We start from the raw sequence: 14290 nt of genomic DNA, 5'->3' as shown, positions 1-14290 counted from the left end.
AAATACAGGATTACAGCATTCATCTTAGCATTTACTGAGATATAAAAAAAAAAAAAAATTAACACATGCACAGCATGGCTTAAAATACTTATTGCCATCAATAGTCTGTGACGGATGCCGGCTTCTTACTGCTATACGTACATTAGATTGGTCATTGCCTCTTAATCTCCTTTTGCTCAGACCCATCCATTTTTTGCTGCTCCAGCATCTGTGCCCTTTATGCTTTTTTTCTGTATAGTTACCCACAATACCCTGGATAAATTAATGTCATGACCTCGCTATGGCTATCAGACAGAAAAAAAAAGTCTACTATTTTAATAATTGAACGTGCGCGTACAGCAAACTGCCTACTGATAGCCCAGCTTTGTGGACTGCCTCCAAAAGCAGCCTTTGCTAGCTCTGCGAATCAGAAACAACAGATGCAAATACTAGCCACATAGCCCCAGCTCTCTGTCTTGCCTTTTTTTTTTTTTTTTTTTAAAAACCCACCCTTTTCCCTCTGTGCCATCTCATTTTCCCTGTGTCTGCCCCCCTCAATGGTTAAAAACATTAGCCTGCTGAAATTAGAAGCTTTTAAATAAAAGCATAACGATGAGGGAAAATTATAAATGGCTGCAGATTCTGGAAATTTATATCCAGACGGTGAGTAGGGAAGAGTACCCAGGTTCAAGTGCTGAGCCTCACTCGGGAGCACCTCTGGGGCCGATGGGACTGCAGACTAGATTAAATCAATAGTCGTCTGAAACAAGATGTCGTAATCAATCAGCTCAATTACCACTGTCATAGATCTGGGCTTAAGGTCTTTCCTGATTCCACTCTTCTAATCATTAACCCTTATACATCCTCAAAATAGGAACTCACACTTGCTCTGCTGCACTACCTTTCAGATCATCAAAGTTTAACTCTGCATTTTCTCCTCTTTTTCCCTTTCCCTATTTAAATAATATAAGAATGGGTCAGCAAGAAACATTCTAGATGTGAATATGGCAAGGTTAGATGCACTCCTTTAAATGTACCTATTATATATTTGCTGCATGTGCGCTTATATATTATTATTATGCCTCCGGGAGTGGCTGGGTGGATCAAAGGCTGCTGTTTAATTAACATTCAACTCAGCTGTTTCCTTGGAGATTAAAAATAGAAGACTAGTTGAATTAAACTGAAGCCATTCATTCCTTTCACGAATCAAATATTACAGAACTCCTCTCCTCTCAACCTAGTTAGGAACAACTCATTTCTGGTTAATCAACCACTAGGAAAACCCATTTTCAGTTGGAGGGTAAGTGTGAAAAAGTTGGAAAGACATTTTCATATGCATGTCTGAATTTCACGGAATTGCCCAATCATTTACATTTCACATCCACAGTACAGTAAATCCCCATGCGATGCAAGGAGAAAAGAACCATCGGGTTTGAATACGAGCAGAGCCACTATAAAGTTTTGCCTGTAATTACTACTCGCTGTATGAAGATTAAATGTCATCCATTTAACTTTTTTTTATTCCTGTGCAGGTCCTGAAAATATCGAAAACCTTTTCATAAAAATGCTCCAGCAATTGCCAGATATCCTTCTCTCCGTTTCTCAGGAGGAAAGAAAGAGTCCAGGTAGCAGGTATCCAGAATTTTGGTGTCTTAAATTTCATTTATTCTGCTGGTAGACTCAAATACTAATAGCGAAAGAAAACCCCATTACATTTACAGTTACATCACTGTCTGTGCACACTGCCTCTGTTTCCAAGCAGAACCACACCTTTTTTAACCACAGATCTGCTTTTCAGCTGAAGAGACTGAATGCACGGCCTTAGTCCCCGCAGCCCTGTGGATGCCGAACAGCAGAATTAGCCCCCCTGCCACAGCAATGATATTCTGGGGAGGAATTTGTGCTCCTAGAGGTTCTGGGAGTGGGTACGGGACAGGGGCAGCAAATAGGTGTTTCACAGCAGCGGCCGAGGCCGAGGGTCTGGCTGCGGGGAGGGAACCTGCCGGGGCAGGGTGCCACGGTATCCAAGATGGGTTATAATTGGAGATCGATTGCTGGATTTAATGACCCAGCTGTTTCCATTACTAGAAACGTAAAAATTTGTCTAGAAAACTATTCAGCTGTTAGCATAGACACCTTTTAACAGGCTTATCCCTCAGCCAGGAGCGACTTTGTTGCAGTAACTGACCCCTCACAGATGGAAAAAAGTGACCTCAGCTTTGCATCTTTTCTGGGAAAGATTTTAGCTAACAGTGCGGTGAGATACAAAAAGAACCTTAATTCTCTCCTTTAGTAACGCTAAATGAATGCAATGCACCAGACACCATCTTAAACTGGATGAAGGGTACCGCTCGGTTTTGCAGCCAGCAGTTAAGACTGTAAGCATCATCCACAAGGGGACAGCATTCACATCCACACTGGAAAGATGCAGTTTGTGTACATGAAGAACAGAATGAGAGTAGCAGCCATTGCTGACACCACCCAAAAATTAAAAAAAAAAAAAAAAAAAAAAAAAAAGGAAAAAAAAAAAGCATTTCCTGGATTATTACTTATGGACAGAGAGGGAGGAGAGGTGAGGCTGTACGTGGATGTCAGATATCAAAACCCATTGAAATACAGGTTGAGCCTTTTGTTTCTGAGACAGCAAGAGTAAGGTCATTTGCAATACTAATACAAACTTTGTATGAAAGATAAGGATTATCTGGAATAACAAATAATAATGTTAAGAGAATGTGATGACAAGAATTAGATAAAACTGGAGCAAAATCAGAACATGTCTAACACAAAGGGAGAAATGCACTAATACCAAACGTTATTCTGATTTTACAGTTCTCATCTTCATATTCTCAGTGTGCTCCAACAGGGAGGTAACACCCTCATCCTTCTTTTTCTAGGAGCAAAAGTTTCTTCATCACAGTGCACATGATAGGGAAACCCATTAAAGCAAAAGGTTTAGCTTCCTTTGATGTAGCGTTTAAATGACTTTGAAGAATGAGACTGTTGGAGTGTCCTGTGTCTAAGCATATGCCACAGTTTTGTTTGATTGTCGATGATACCTTCTCACCTCACTGGTGAACAGCAAGGGGATAGAGACATCAGAAAATCCCACAACTACTTAGTGCCAGAACTATCACAAAAATCTACCCTCTTAATTTCTTGTTTAGAAATGCTACACCCAGACTTTGCCTTATTTTTTAGTAACAGTGCCTTTTGCAACTTAGCTGACATTCCCACCCGATCATGAAGCATTAAAAAAATATATATAGCCTACACAGTCTATTACAGAAAGGAAATCACACAAATAAAAATACAGAGAAACAGTAATAGCCTACTCTCCCAATGCAAGCTCCTTCTTATTCGAGCAATGCTATTATACTGTCTCCTTGCTGACTTGTCAATTTACCTGCCCTTTATTAAAACACAGACATATGACAGCAGAAATTATTGCAGTCTGAATTACTTTGAAAGTGTATGAATACTATTCAATAGACCTTGATTTCACTGACATTTTCAATTAAAAAAGTAATTATTTGTGAAAACTAAACACTATGATATTTATTCTTTTTTGACCTATGTTTTCTTGAGCTTCAAAAGCATGAAATAATGAACGAATTAACTTTCCTATTTATGAACACTTTTTATACTTACTTCACTAATTGCTTTGTGTTACTGTTTAATACATCATCAGCACAATGTGAAGAAAAGGCCTGGTACTAAAATGAAATTCCAACTGTTCATAAAACTGTTTTTGATTAAACAGTCAAGTTTACATTTGCAGTCTGTTCAGTATGAAAGACGTAAAGTGCCAAGCACTATTTTAAAAACCCCACTTCATAAATTTTCCAGTGTGACATTTTTACTCTTTCCTTACCAATTAGATATACATCTATATAAATATACATATATAAAATTGATAACAACACAAGATTACATGGAACCAGATCGCCAGAGCCTGTGGTTTATTCCCAGAAGGCACCCCTCCATGCTGGCCTCACACTACTGATGCAATCACCAGCGGGCCTGATTCTGCAAGGAGGGCAAGTCAAACAACTTTATGTGGAGGGATAGTGTCTGTGAAATGATCTGAACTGTTCTTCTGAGCACCGATTCCTGGATATGTACACGTCAAATAAGAATCAGAGGTTATAAAAGGAAATTAAAGGCATTCTGTACACGCTGCAAAAGGTAACAGCATGTACATAATTCTGCTATAGAAAAACCCCCTCCTATTCTCTTAACAATGTGATTTGAAGATAAACATTTGTGGGAAACATTCAGACACACCATTTCTACAGCCTTGTTTTAAGAGGTTTCAAAGGTAGGCTGGGGAAAAGCCAAGCATTTTAATAAGAAAATACAAAATAGCAGGTTCAATGCCTGCAAAACCAGAATATTTTAAATTTTCTAGACAGTGAAGGTTAAAGCTATCCTGCATTCTCGTAGTTCTCTCTCTCCTTTCAATCAATCTCATTGATTTTTTTTAAGGGTCAGAGGCTATACCTTCATTGATCAAAGAAACAGCCTGACACAGCGAAAGAGTCTGCCAATTCCAGACAGATCAATCACACCTTTGTCTGCTTTTGATACATTATGGTTATTTATTCTGCATCACTACGACTTTCTGTCGCATGGCTCTTAATGTAATAATGCTGCTCAGGGACAACAAAAAAAGGGGGGGGGAGGGGAAATATATATATATTTAAAATACTTTAAGCCTCTCTCTGGTATTTCTGAAGGTGGCTTATGGTGGAACTTGGCCAACTTGTTTGATTTCATTTTTGCCTTGAAAAAGAACTGCTCGGGTATTTAGCTCTCCTTGGTCAGCGTTTTGTAGGATTTTATAAAGGCGATCCTTTGAGAATGATTTGTGCAAACTGTTTTTAGAAAAGTAATTAGATCTTGATAGGACAACAATGATGATCTAATCACAACCATAATTTTCCATGTTTATACACTATTTTAGAAATATTTTAATAAATAGAATGTAACTGATACCTGGCTACAGCTACTGACTACTTTATGACTGTAAAATGAAACTAAATGGTCAGCCTAAAATAATTGCTAGGAAATATTGCTGAATAAACAGATATAAGTGCTGAAAAGCTCCTGGCTTTACAAACTATTACACTGAAAGCCAGCTAAAGCTTTAAAAAATGCACTATATGCTCACTGTCTGTTGTGACTGAAAGTTATACTCTATTATTTATCTTTCTGTAGCATCTGCAAAAAAGCCTTTAAAACTCCTGTTGGTCTAATATCAAATCTTGTGTTCACATTTGGTAGCCTATCACTTCACAAGCAGTTGTACTGCTAAAGAGAAATCACTTGTGGGTCTTGTGATATTTGTTATAAGTAAAAGCATTGAAATGCAGTTCTAAAGGTAGCCTAATTGTAGCCTAAGAGAAGTCAGTGGCAAAATGCCCAGTGACTTCAGCGGAGTCAGGACTTCTCTGCGAGAAGTTACATCTCAACTCTTTCAACCCAAGCTACCTTCAGCAGAAAAAGCAGCTCATGGGAATTTACAGGACCATACTTTTATAAAGAATTTTAAAAAAACTAACACATTTCTTAGCAAAATAGCTGACGAAGCTGTGATGAGCTCTATGAACCATGCCGCCCTAGCAAAGACAATGGAACTGTTCAGTAAAATTAAGCACGTAAATCTTTGCAGAATCAGGATATCAGGTAATAAGACATAATCACCATCTTGAAGAAATTATTCACCTACATCATTAGAACATTAAAATAAGCTATATGATAATCCAAACACTTGGCATTAGTTTATGATTTCATTGTGCCTGCTCTGTAAATTACTGTGCGCCTGATTTACAATTATATCAGCATTATTATGTAGAGCAAAAGGTAAGTGGTATACAGAGCTGAAATATTAAACCCATTAAAAAGTTACGAGTTTGACAGAGTCCCTACATGTATTTGCGTGCATGCCAAGAAATGCATTTTAAGACCTTTAACTAAAGGAAACTGCCTTCCAGTGATAAACTGCAATGCCTAAAAGACATTGCTAAAATGCTACCGCCACTCTCAAAGGCCAAGAGACCTTAAAAACGGTTGCTGGCTGACAGCATTACACAAAAACATACAGTTTCTTCTGCAAAGAAATAAAGCTGAATGTGCAACATTTCAGAGAAGTTTTGAATAAGTCTACTTGTCCAGTTTACTTTGCAAAGGCTCTGTAGAAAACAGCACCATAAACACTTTCAGTCCCCACACAAGGGCTAAACAAAGAGTCCTCTTTCTAGCCATTTAATCCAGTAATTTATTTTTTCAACCATCACATAAATCGAAACACAGCTGTAACCAATGACTTGCAGATCCAGTTCCCTGCCAGCTGGATCCTGTTCTGCTGAAGCAGCAAGATTTTTACATTGTTCACTTCTGTACATCTGGAGAAATCATTTGGGTTCAAAGGTGACTAGAAAAGCTCTTTAAATAAACTCAACCAACAGTGAAGAGAGGCCTAAGTATCTACAAAAGCTACATGGAGTTCCATTTTAAAAGTTCTTTTTTTCAAATTAGCACATGGAGTAGTTTGCTTCTTTAAACATTTTATGATTATGACTTTTTAATTGAATTATACACTCAAATATGTATTTTGATAATAAAGAAACATTTACTATTGCCCAAGAATTTTCAAACACAGTGTCAATACTCAAAAGTGATCACAGTCAATAGTTTGTGTATTTATCGCATTTAAAAGAATCATCAGAAAAAGAGTGATGGAATGAAATAAAATACCAAAAGTATACCTCAATTCCTGCATCCTAGCTATTGCCAGAAATGCAGCTCAATTTTAAATGAAAAAAAGCAAATGATAGGAAAGCATATACTATACTTAGATATGCTGAACCTGAAATCTCTTAGAAATTAATCCTTAGAATAGCCTTACTTCAAAAAGTCTACATCATCCCTTACTGCATGAGTGTGCTAGTTAAGTAACAAAAATGTCCCTGACATTTAAAATTGCACACAGGAAATTGATTACCATGCATCATTTCATTTAGAAAAGCAATCACAAAGCAAACCAGCTGAATCTTTCAGAAGTAAATAACAATTAATATTGAAAGCTCATATAACCTGTATCTTTGATTACTTTTCAGACAAAACAGACGCTCAAATACATTTACAATGGAGGGGTTTCGTGCCTAGCCCATGCTCCACTAACTGAAATACTTACATTGAAAGTCCCTATGCTAGGTCTGACTTGCAAATTCTTAAGCATGTGCCCTCAATTACAAAATAAACCAAAAAGTGTCATTGGATGTGTGCTTCTCTTCAAGCAGGTAAGCAGGACACATACAGAACATGCCACAATTGCTTAGGTAAAGATGTAGTTCCTTCACTGCACGTTATTAAAAGGTATTGCAAAAATCAGTTAGAGTTCGCTGCTGTAATTGCTTTTCCTTTTTTAATACTTACTGTTACAGATGATTTGAAACAATGCTGATAAAAGTATCCTTTCTGCTTGCCACTCTGGCCACATCTCTGCGCTGGCTTCGTGTTATTGCCCGTTATCTCCTCCTCACAGATTAACTGAGTAGCTACCTCACCTTCAGCTCTTGCTTCTTGTTGCCTACTCTTGCCTGTGCTTCCCCCCTTCACTCATAATTATAGGAATGCAATGTTAAATACCCTATCTGTGCTCTGTTATGAAAATAGGAGTGTTAAAAAAAGTAAAAATAAAAAAAGAAGGAAAATATCATGTCTTTTAAAACCAGATAAACCAGATAAATCATCTGCAAAAATTAACATGAGCAACTCATAACCAGGTAATTACAACATCACTCCAGGGCAAACTTCAGGGTATTTAGACGTGCATTTCTGTCCATTAACATGTATAGATTTACGTAAACATTCTAAAATTAAAAGTATCTAGTTTGCACTTAATTACAGCGTTTCTGGAAAGCTTTCTCCCTTCAGTTCCTGATGGGTATTTACCCTTAACTATGGTTGAGTTTTTGCCTGACAACTAATGTAAGTATCACAAAAGTGAGTGAATTTTGACAGAACATAAACTGCCACTGCCCAATAACTGAGCTTCCACAGTGTCTCCCATGATCAACTTTGCCAAAATCATCACCATAATTCAACAGTATAAACTTAATTTACGTTCCATTCACCACCCATTCACCACAGTCCTTTCGTTTCACCACCAACAACCCTCTCTAGTCTTGTCAAAACTATTTGCCTCCATTTTTAATAAACAGATTAGGATGTATTATCCACTTCAGACATCACCTACGGCCCATCATGTAACACTATCCGCCTGCCTGCCTGCCTGCCTAGGGTTTCAGGTAAGTTAGACCTGGGTAACTTTGAGTCATCACCTGAAATAGACACTTCAGAGGCCTAGGACAGTCTAGGAAAAATAAAGTAGCCCGGAGAGAGTTATTACCTATTTTTGTTAGGTGCCTTTGGTTGCTTAGAAAGCCTCGCTTAAATCTCTCACGTCGCAGTTGGCAGTACAGATGGTATTCTGATTTATCCAGGAATGTAACTCCCATGGCAGACCCTGAGGCAAAGGCTTTGGTGTTTTTTATATATCTGGTTTAAAACCTAAGCCCTGCTGAATGAAGCTCCCAACTGGAAATCCAACTCACTGAGCTAGAAAGACTGAATCAGAGATTTTTAGATCCGACACGCCAATTTCAGAATGTGCTAAGCCAGATCTTCCAATTATCTGAATTTCTGTTTGGCAAACGTTATGGGTGCTTCTACCTAGGGGGTTGGGTAATTATGCTTATCTTCTATAAGGCATTTAGTTATGCCAGTTTACATTGCAGAGTCCTACATGCAACCTGTACCACTGGGTGCTCTGCAGCAGGGATGAACAACTTTCTAAGGCTGGGTTCCCAGACTTCACATACGTCTCCTGTATCAAAGACAGAGCTTGTCAACAGGAAATGAATAGGGAGCCAGAAGCTGCTGCCATTTAAAGATGAGTGATGTTGCCAATCACCTTTTTGGCAGACTCTTGCTCCTGTGCAAGGTAGCAATTCCCACTTGCCAGTTCTCAGCAAGTGTGCAACCCAGGACCTTCAAACCCGTAGCATTAACCAGGACATCTGCCAAAAGAGGTGGTACTTTCTACCCTCCCTCCTGACCTCAGTCATTTGTTCCTCCACCTTGTTGTGCAGACACTTGCATCTTACAGATGCATTGTAAAGCAGATTAGGGAACTGACCCAAAAAACAAACCAGAAGAAATACAAGATAGTTTGTAGCTGGATCAATCCTTGATTTGGCTTGTTAAACAGACACATAATCTAAGCACCAGTACAAAAGGCCAGGTGGAAATAAGTGCTGCTGGCAAGAGGATGGAGTTCTCCTTTGGTGGCAACCAGAACTTAGGCAGAACATAAGTGGCCCTGTACCTAGTTAGAACCAGGAGCTGTGTGAACCCTGGCCTCTCAGAGTCCCTTCTTTAGGATAATAAAGGTCCCCATAATAAAGGCCTGTGCACTAGCCTTACTACACTCCCTGACATCCATATTGAACCCCGCAATACAAAATTAAAAATACTGTCTGAAGCAAAGATATGAGCCTGCATTACATCCAGAGAGAAATTAGAAGATACAGGCAGAGGATAAAAGACTAGACGCTCCAGGAAGTATTATGTAGAAGGCTGTTCAAGGTGGTCAGAATAGTAAATGAGATATTAGCAACAGTCAAGTAATACATCAAGGCTATAAATAACTGTGAAATCAGGTATTAACAGTAATTATACAACACATAAAGGAGGTGCTCAGAGATTCCGGTACACTTGAAATGCAAATTACTGCAGAGCTAAGCAGAGTTGTGACGACAGATTTAAAACCAAAATTAGATCTCTGATTTTCAGACATTATGAAGAAGTTTATTTGAACTTTGCCAAAAAGGGCTTAAATGTACCGTATACATATAATCATTTGTACAGTCTTCTCCTTGCAGGTATCTCATTCCACTTATCCAATTTAGAACAGTGTTCTCAGTCAATTATTTACAAAGATAGAATAGACTGGCTTAGGGTTTTCATAAAGTCCATTGTAGCCATAAACCATACAGAGAGAATCAATAAATTGTATGTTATCTCCACATAGCATTCTGTATTGGTTTTTGGTTTTTTTTTTTTTTTTTTTTTTGGTAAGTAATGCCTATCACTGATGTAGTCAGTACACTTTCCTTTGGATTTTGATCTACAGGCACACACCACAAGGCAAACATATGCCTTTTCCTTCACAAATAAAGTGCCATCAGACACTGCATCCGTGTTTGTAAATCATTTTTGAGATGCTGTGTTCTCACACGTGCAATCTGAGAGCAACAACATGAGACGAAACATATCATTGTGAAACATATCACATCCATTACTTATGAAAAAAAAAAAGGTGGAATGGCACGATCCACAGCTAGGTCTACATTGTGCCCTGAATTCCTAAGCAGAACATCTCATCACAATGACTGAGCATTTCAGCCCAAAAAGGACCATGCCTCTCTAGGGATCACAGTATTTGCAAGTGCACTGGGAATCCACGTGATGCATGCATGCGACAGACTCTGCCTGTGAACCCACCAGCTGGCTGAAAGAGCCCAGCAACACGTGCAACCAGGCAGCTTGAAGAATTATTGCACATACAGAAAACTTTCCCATGTCCATACTAATTTACCTTTGAAATAGCCCCTGAAACATATCTTCCTTTATTAAAACGTAAATTTGACATAAAATGTTAGCTTAAAGCATTTCATTTGCACATCCTCAAGAGGATATGGCCTTAAGCATGAACCTGAGGAGATGCAGGTATCAGAGAATAAAGGCATCTTTTCTTCATCTTTGTTAATTAGGTTTCAACAGCACCTTGAAAGGTACAGTTTCCTGTGTGAAATCCTGCCATATGAGCCTTGGCGTTGCCTTCCCAAGGTCCAAAAACTGCAGCTTAGGATGGCAACACAAGGAAATGGAGTAAATCCTTCTTAATATACCTGTTTTCTCCATGAAGAACTGAAAGCTGCACTACACTTTAAAAAATAGGCTTCCATGCCAGTAGGAGAGATGCATGTAGGATAACCAGCAATAGGAGGAATACAAATTTTAGTCTGTTATGTAGCATAAAAATGGCCATAATGATCCAAGGGCTTCCTTGCTCAACATCCTGTCTTCAACACTGCATATAAATGGATGCCAAAGGTCTTCCTTTCAATTAGATAAGCACAGATGATCCTTCTAACAAAAGACCATGAGGTGGCTATAAGGAAAGGGAACTGGTTTGGATATTACTAAGAGAGTTTGCCAGGTTGGAAAAATGAAATAGCACAGAATTGTAGCAACATGTTTTCAGGAACTAAAGGAGGACAGCGGGTACATAGGCCAGGTAATGGTATAACATGCTGTTCTTCTATACTCACTAAAACTTTCCTGTTTCCCAGCTCCTCTCTGTTTTCCATGGATATTATTACAGTGATTTCAAAGCTTCTTTGGAATTGTTTCAAATTCCACACTATGTTCAGCAGCAGCAGTGGTAACCGCACTGCCTTTGAACATAAGTTCTCTGGTGGAAGGAATCTCTTATCACCAGTATGCGGACTACTTCATACAGTCAGCCCCTGAAGTTTGCTGAGCACAGGTACCCCAGAAGACAAGCAAAGCCAACAAAACCCAAGAACAATAACAGCTAGCCAATAATAACGTGGGTTTTAATAATTACTTTTGTTTTCTCTCTCCATTCTGGGAGCTTTGCAAAGAGGGAAAAGTTATAAACACAATTCATGACAAAATCAGGTTTTTCTACTACATCTGGGAAGTGCAGAAAGCCAGTTTGATGACACTTTCTCTAGGCGAGTCTGATAAAACATAGTTAAAAGCTGTTATGCTTTACATGTCATAAAATGCGTAACTGACTAGTTTAAAGAGAGAATTATTCCACTAATAAAATACACAGGAAGCTAAGCAAATATACTACTATATTGCACTACTGGAGCATTAAAGTTCTTTGTAAAGCCATAAGCCAGCAATCGAGAGATTTTTATAGTTTTTTCCTTTATTAGACAGAAACATTATACCTCTGTACAGGGTACAGACACTATAAGCATAGTTATTCGAAAAATTAATAACTAAAATTGCCTGTGGATTTTAGCTAGGTAACTGCAGGCCTTCCTGGGTTGCAAACAAACTCTGATCTAACCAAATGTGTAAGTCCCCAGATTTACAAAGTTTTTCAATCCAACACAGAGTGGCAGACTGCTTTGCTAAATCCACCTGCAAGAGAAGTGCCACATGACCCTTTTCCATAGAAAAGTGGCTCTATTAAGCCTTGATGATATTAGAATTTTTCAAAAGCATGCTGAAGTACAGTATTTTTTCAGCCTTCCAAACAGTACCATTACACTTGCTTCATTCTAAAAATTCAGCAAATGAGTCAACAAGCATTTTCATTATTCAGTGGGCAGTATCAGAAAGCATGAGGCAAACAATACATGAGAACAGGTTTGTAACTTCTACCCCTTCATCAATTCTTATAGATTTCTATTGTTTAAAATTGTCTTCTGCAATCCTGTCACTACTTTAGCTAGTGACCTCATAGTAGCAGCTTTCAATTTTAAGTGCCAGGTATTCACTTCTCAATAAATGTACAGCAAGTTACATTACATCAACTCAGTTTCCCCTTATTCCCAGGGAAAACTGATTCTCAAACTGTCTTAGTATTCATACTCATGTATTCCCACATTATGAGTGGGGTAAGTGAGCGCTAAAAATATTATGTTCATTATTAATCTAATTTCTTACGATTTTTTCTAACATTCTTGGGAAAAGGAAAAACACAGTATTTTGCATTCCTTTAAAACCAACACCCATTTGGAGGGGAAAAAAAAGCAAAAAAAAAAAAGTAAGGAAAGACCATAAAGTATCGAGTGGCACTCCATATTCATTCATCTAGGGTCTTGATATGATTATTGGTGCTCGCAGTTGTGTGTCCCAGAATTCTCTCACTCTAAGTTCCTCCAGGTTGTATTCTGCTCTTAACAGGCAAAAATTAATTGACTCATTGTCTAATCTAAAGACAGGATTTTTCTTTTGATTTGTAAGGGTTTCAAATATGAAGTTAATAGGTGTGGGAGTAAAATCCACAGTACCTATCTACATTTCAGCTTATTTCCCAAAGGGATAAAATAGACTTGATGGAGCAATAAAATTTCTTTCACAGACCACCCTTTCGCTTCAAAATAAATCAGCTAAAGTGATCTCAAGCAAAGCATTTATCTGTGCAAACCCAGTCATGTCATTCATTAAGGTCTACTCACTCCTCCATTTCAGGACTACAGTCAGAATTTACCAAAATTGGCATTGAACATCAATGTTATTTCCCTGTACCCACAGTAGGAAATAGCAGTACTTGACATGATACTCAAGCATGGTAAGGCTGGATAAATGCCGACTTTTACTGAGGAGCACTGTAAGTTAGTGAAAGGACATGTTTAACATAAGTTTAATGAATCTTACTGTTATTCTAAAGAAGTCCCGAGTAATGGTTTAAAATCAGCACTGAAATAATTAGAATCAAGATTGTCAGCGGACTCAGAGAAATAAAAACAACGTCCATTGTTTTACAGAAGATTAATCAAGTTGAGTGAAATTAGTGATAGTTTAAGTGACTGTAACTAGTAATTTTTTAAGTAAGCATATGCAGACCATGCATGAAATCCAAATTTTGAAGACTCTTTTATAGTTGTACAAAACCTGTTTTCTGAATTTAAGTATGTACATAAGCAGTCTGCACTGAAGTGAATTTCATCCAATCGATGCATAAACGACCACCATGATATTAGCAGCTCCAAAAGATCAGTGGGAAAAACAGAGTCATAGTTATCCCCACCAGCTTGGTGAGCAATACCAGTATATACTTTGCAGACTAAATCAGGAAGACACAACACTAATCAGAATAGCCACGAGCAGGTCGAAAGCTTATGGGTAAGAATCAGAGAGAGAGGCAACAAAGGGAATCTGGTGGTTGGTGTCTACTACAGGCTGCCAGATCAACAGGAGCCGACTGACGAAGCGTTCTTCCTCCAACTCCGGGAGGCTTCGTGCTCACAGGCTCTCGTCCTCCTGGGGGACTTCAACCACCCCGACATCTGCTGGAAAACCAACACGGCAAGCTGTAGGCAATGCAGCAGGTTTCTCAAATGCATTGAGGACAACTTCTTAAGCCAACCCCTACCCGAGGGGACGAGATACTGGACCTGGTGGTCACCAATGCAAGTGAGCTCGTCGGAGATGTCAAGATCGGAGGCAGCCTGGGCTGCAGTGATCATGCGCTGGT

At 38.5% G+C, this 14290-nt stretch overlaps 1 long non-coding RNA gene across 1 annotated transcript; it reads left to right on the top strand.

The window, feature by feature from the left end:
- The first annotated feature begins 1614 nt into the window (after positions 1 to 1614).
- On the top strand, positions 1615 to 14067 carry LOC118452511. Its single transcript, XR_004842297.1, has 3 exons — positions 1615 to 1626; positions 10266 to 10270; positions 13967 to 14067. It is a non-coding gene; the product is annotated as an uncharacterized LOC118452511 (long non-coding RNA).
- The last annotated feature ends 223 nt before the right edge of the window (positions 14068 to 14290 follow it).

Source organism: Egretta garzetta, unplaced genomic scaffold (genome assembly GCF_000687185.1).
Source record: "Egretta garzetta isolate BGI_Z169 unplaced genomic scaffold, ASM68718v1 scaffold45, whole genome shotgun sequence".
NCBI lineage: Eukaryota > Metazoa > Chordata > Aves > Pelecaniformes > Ardeidae > Egretta > Egretta garzetta.
Note: the sequence above shows the minus strand (reverse complement) of the source record. Positions and strands in the feature narration are given on the sequence as shown.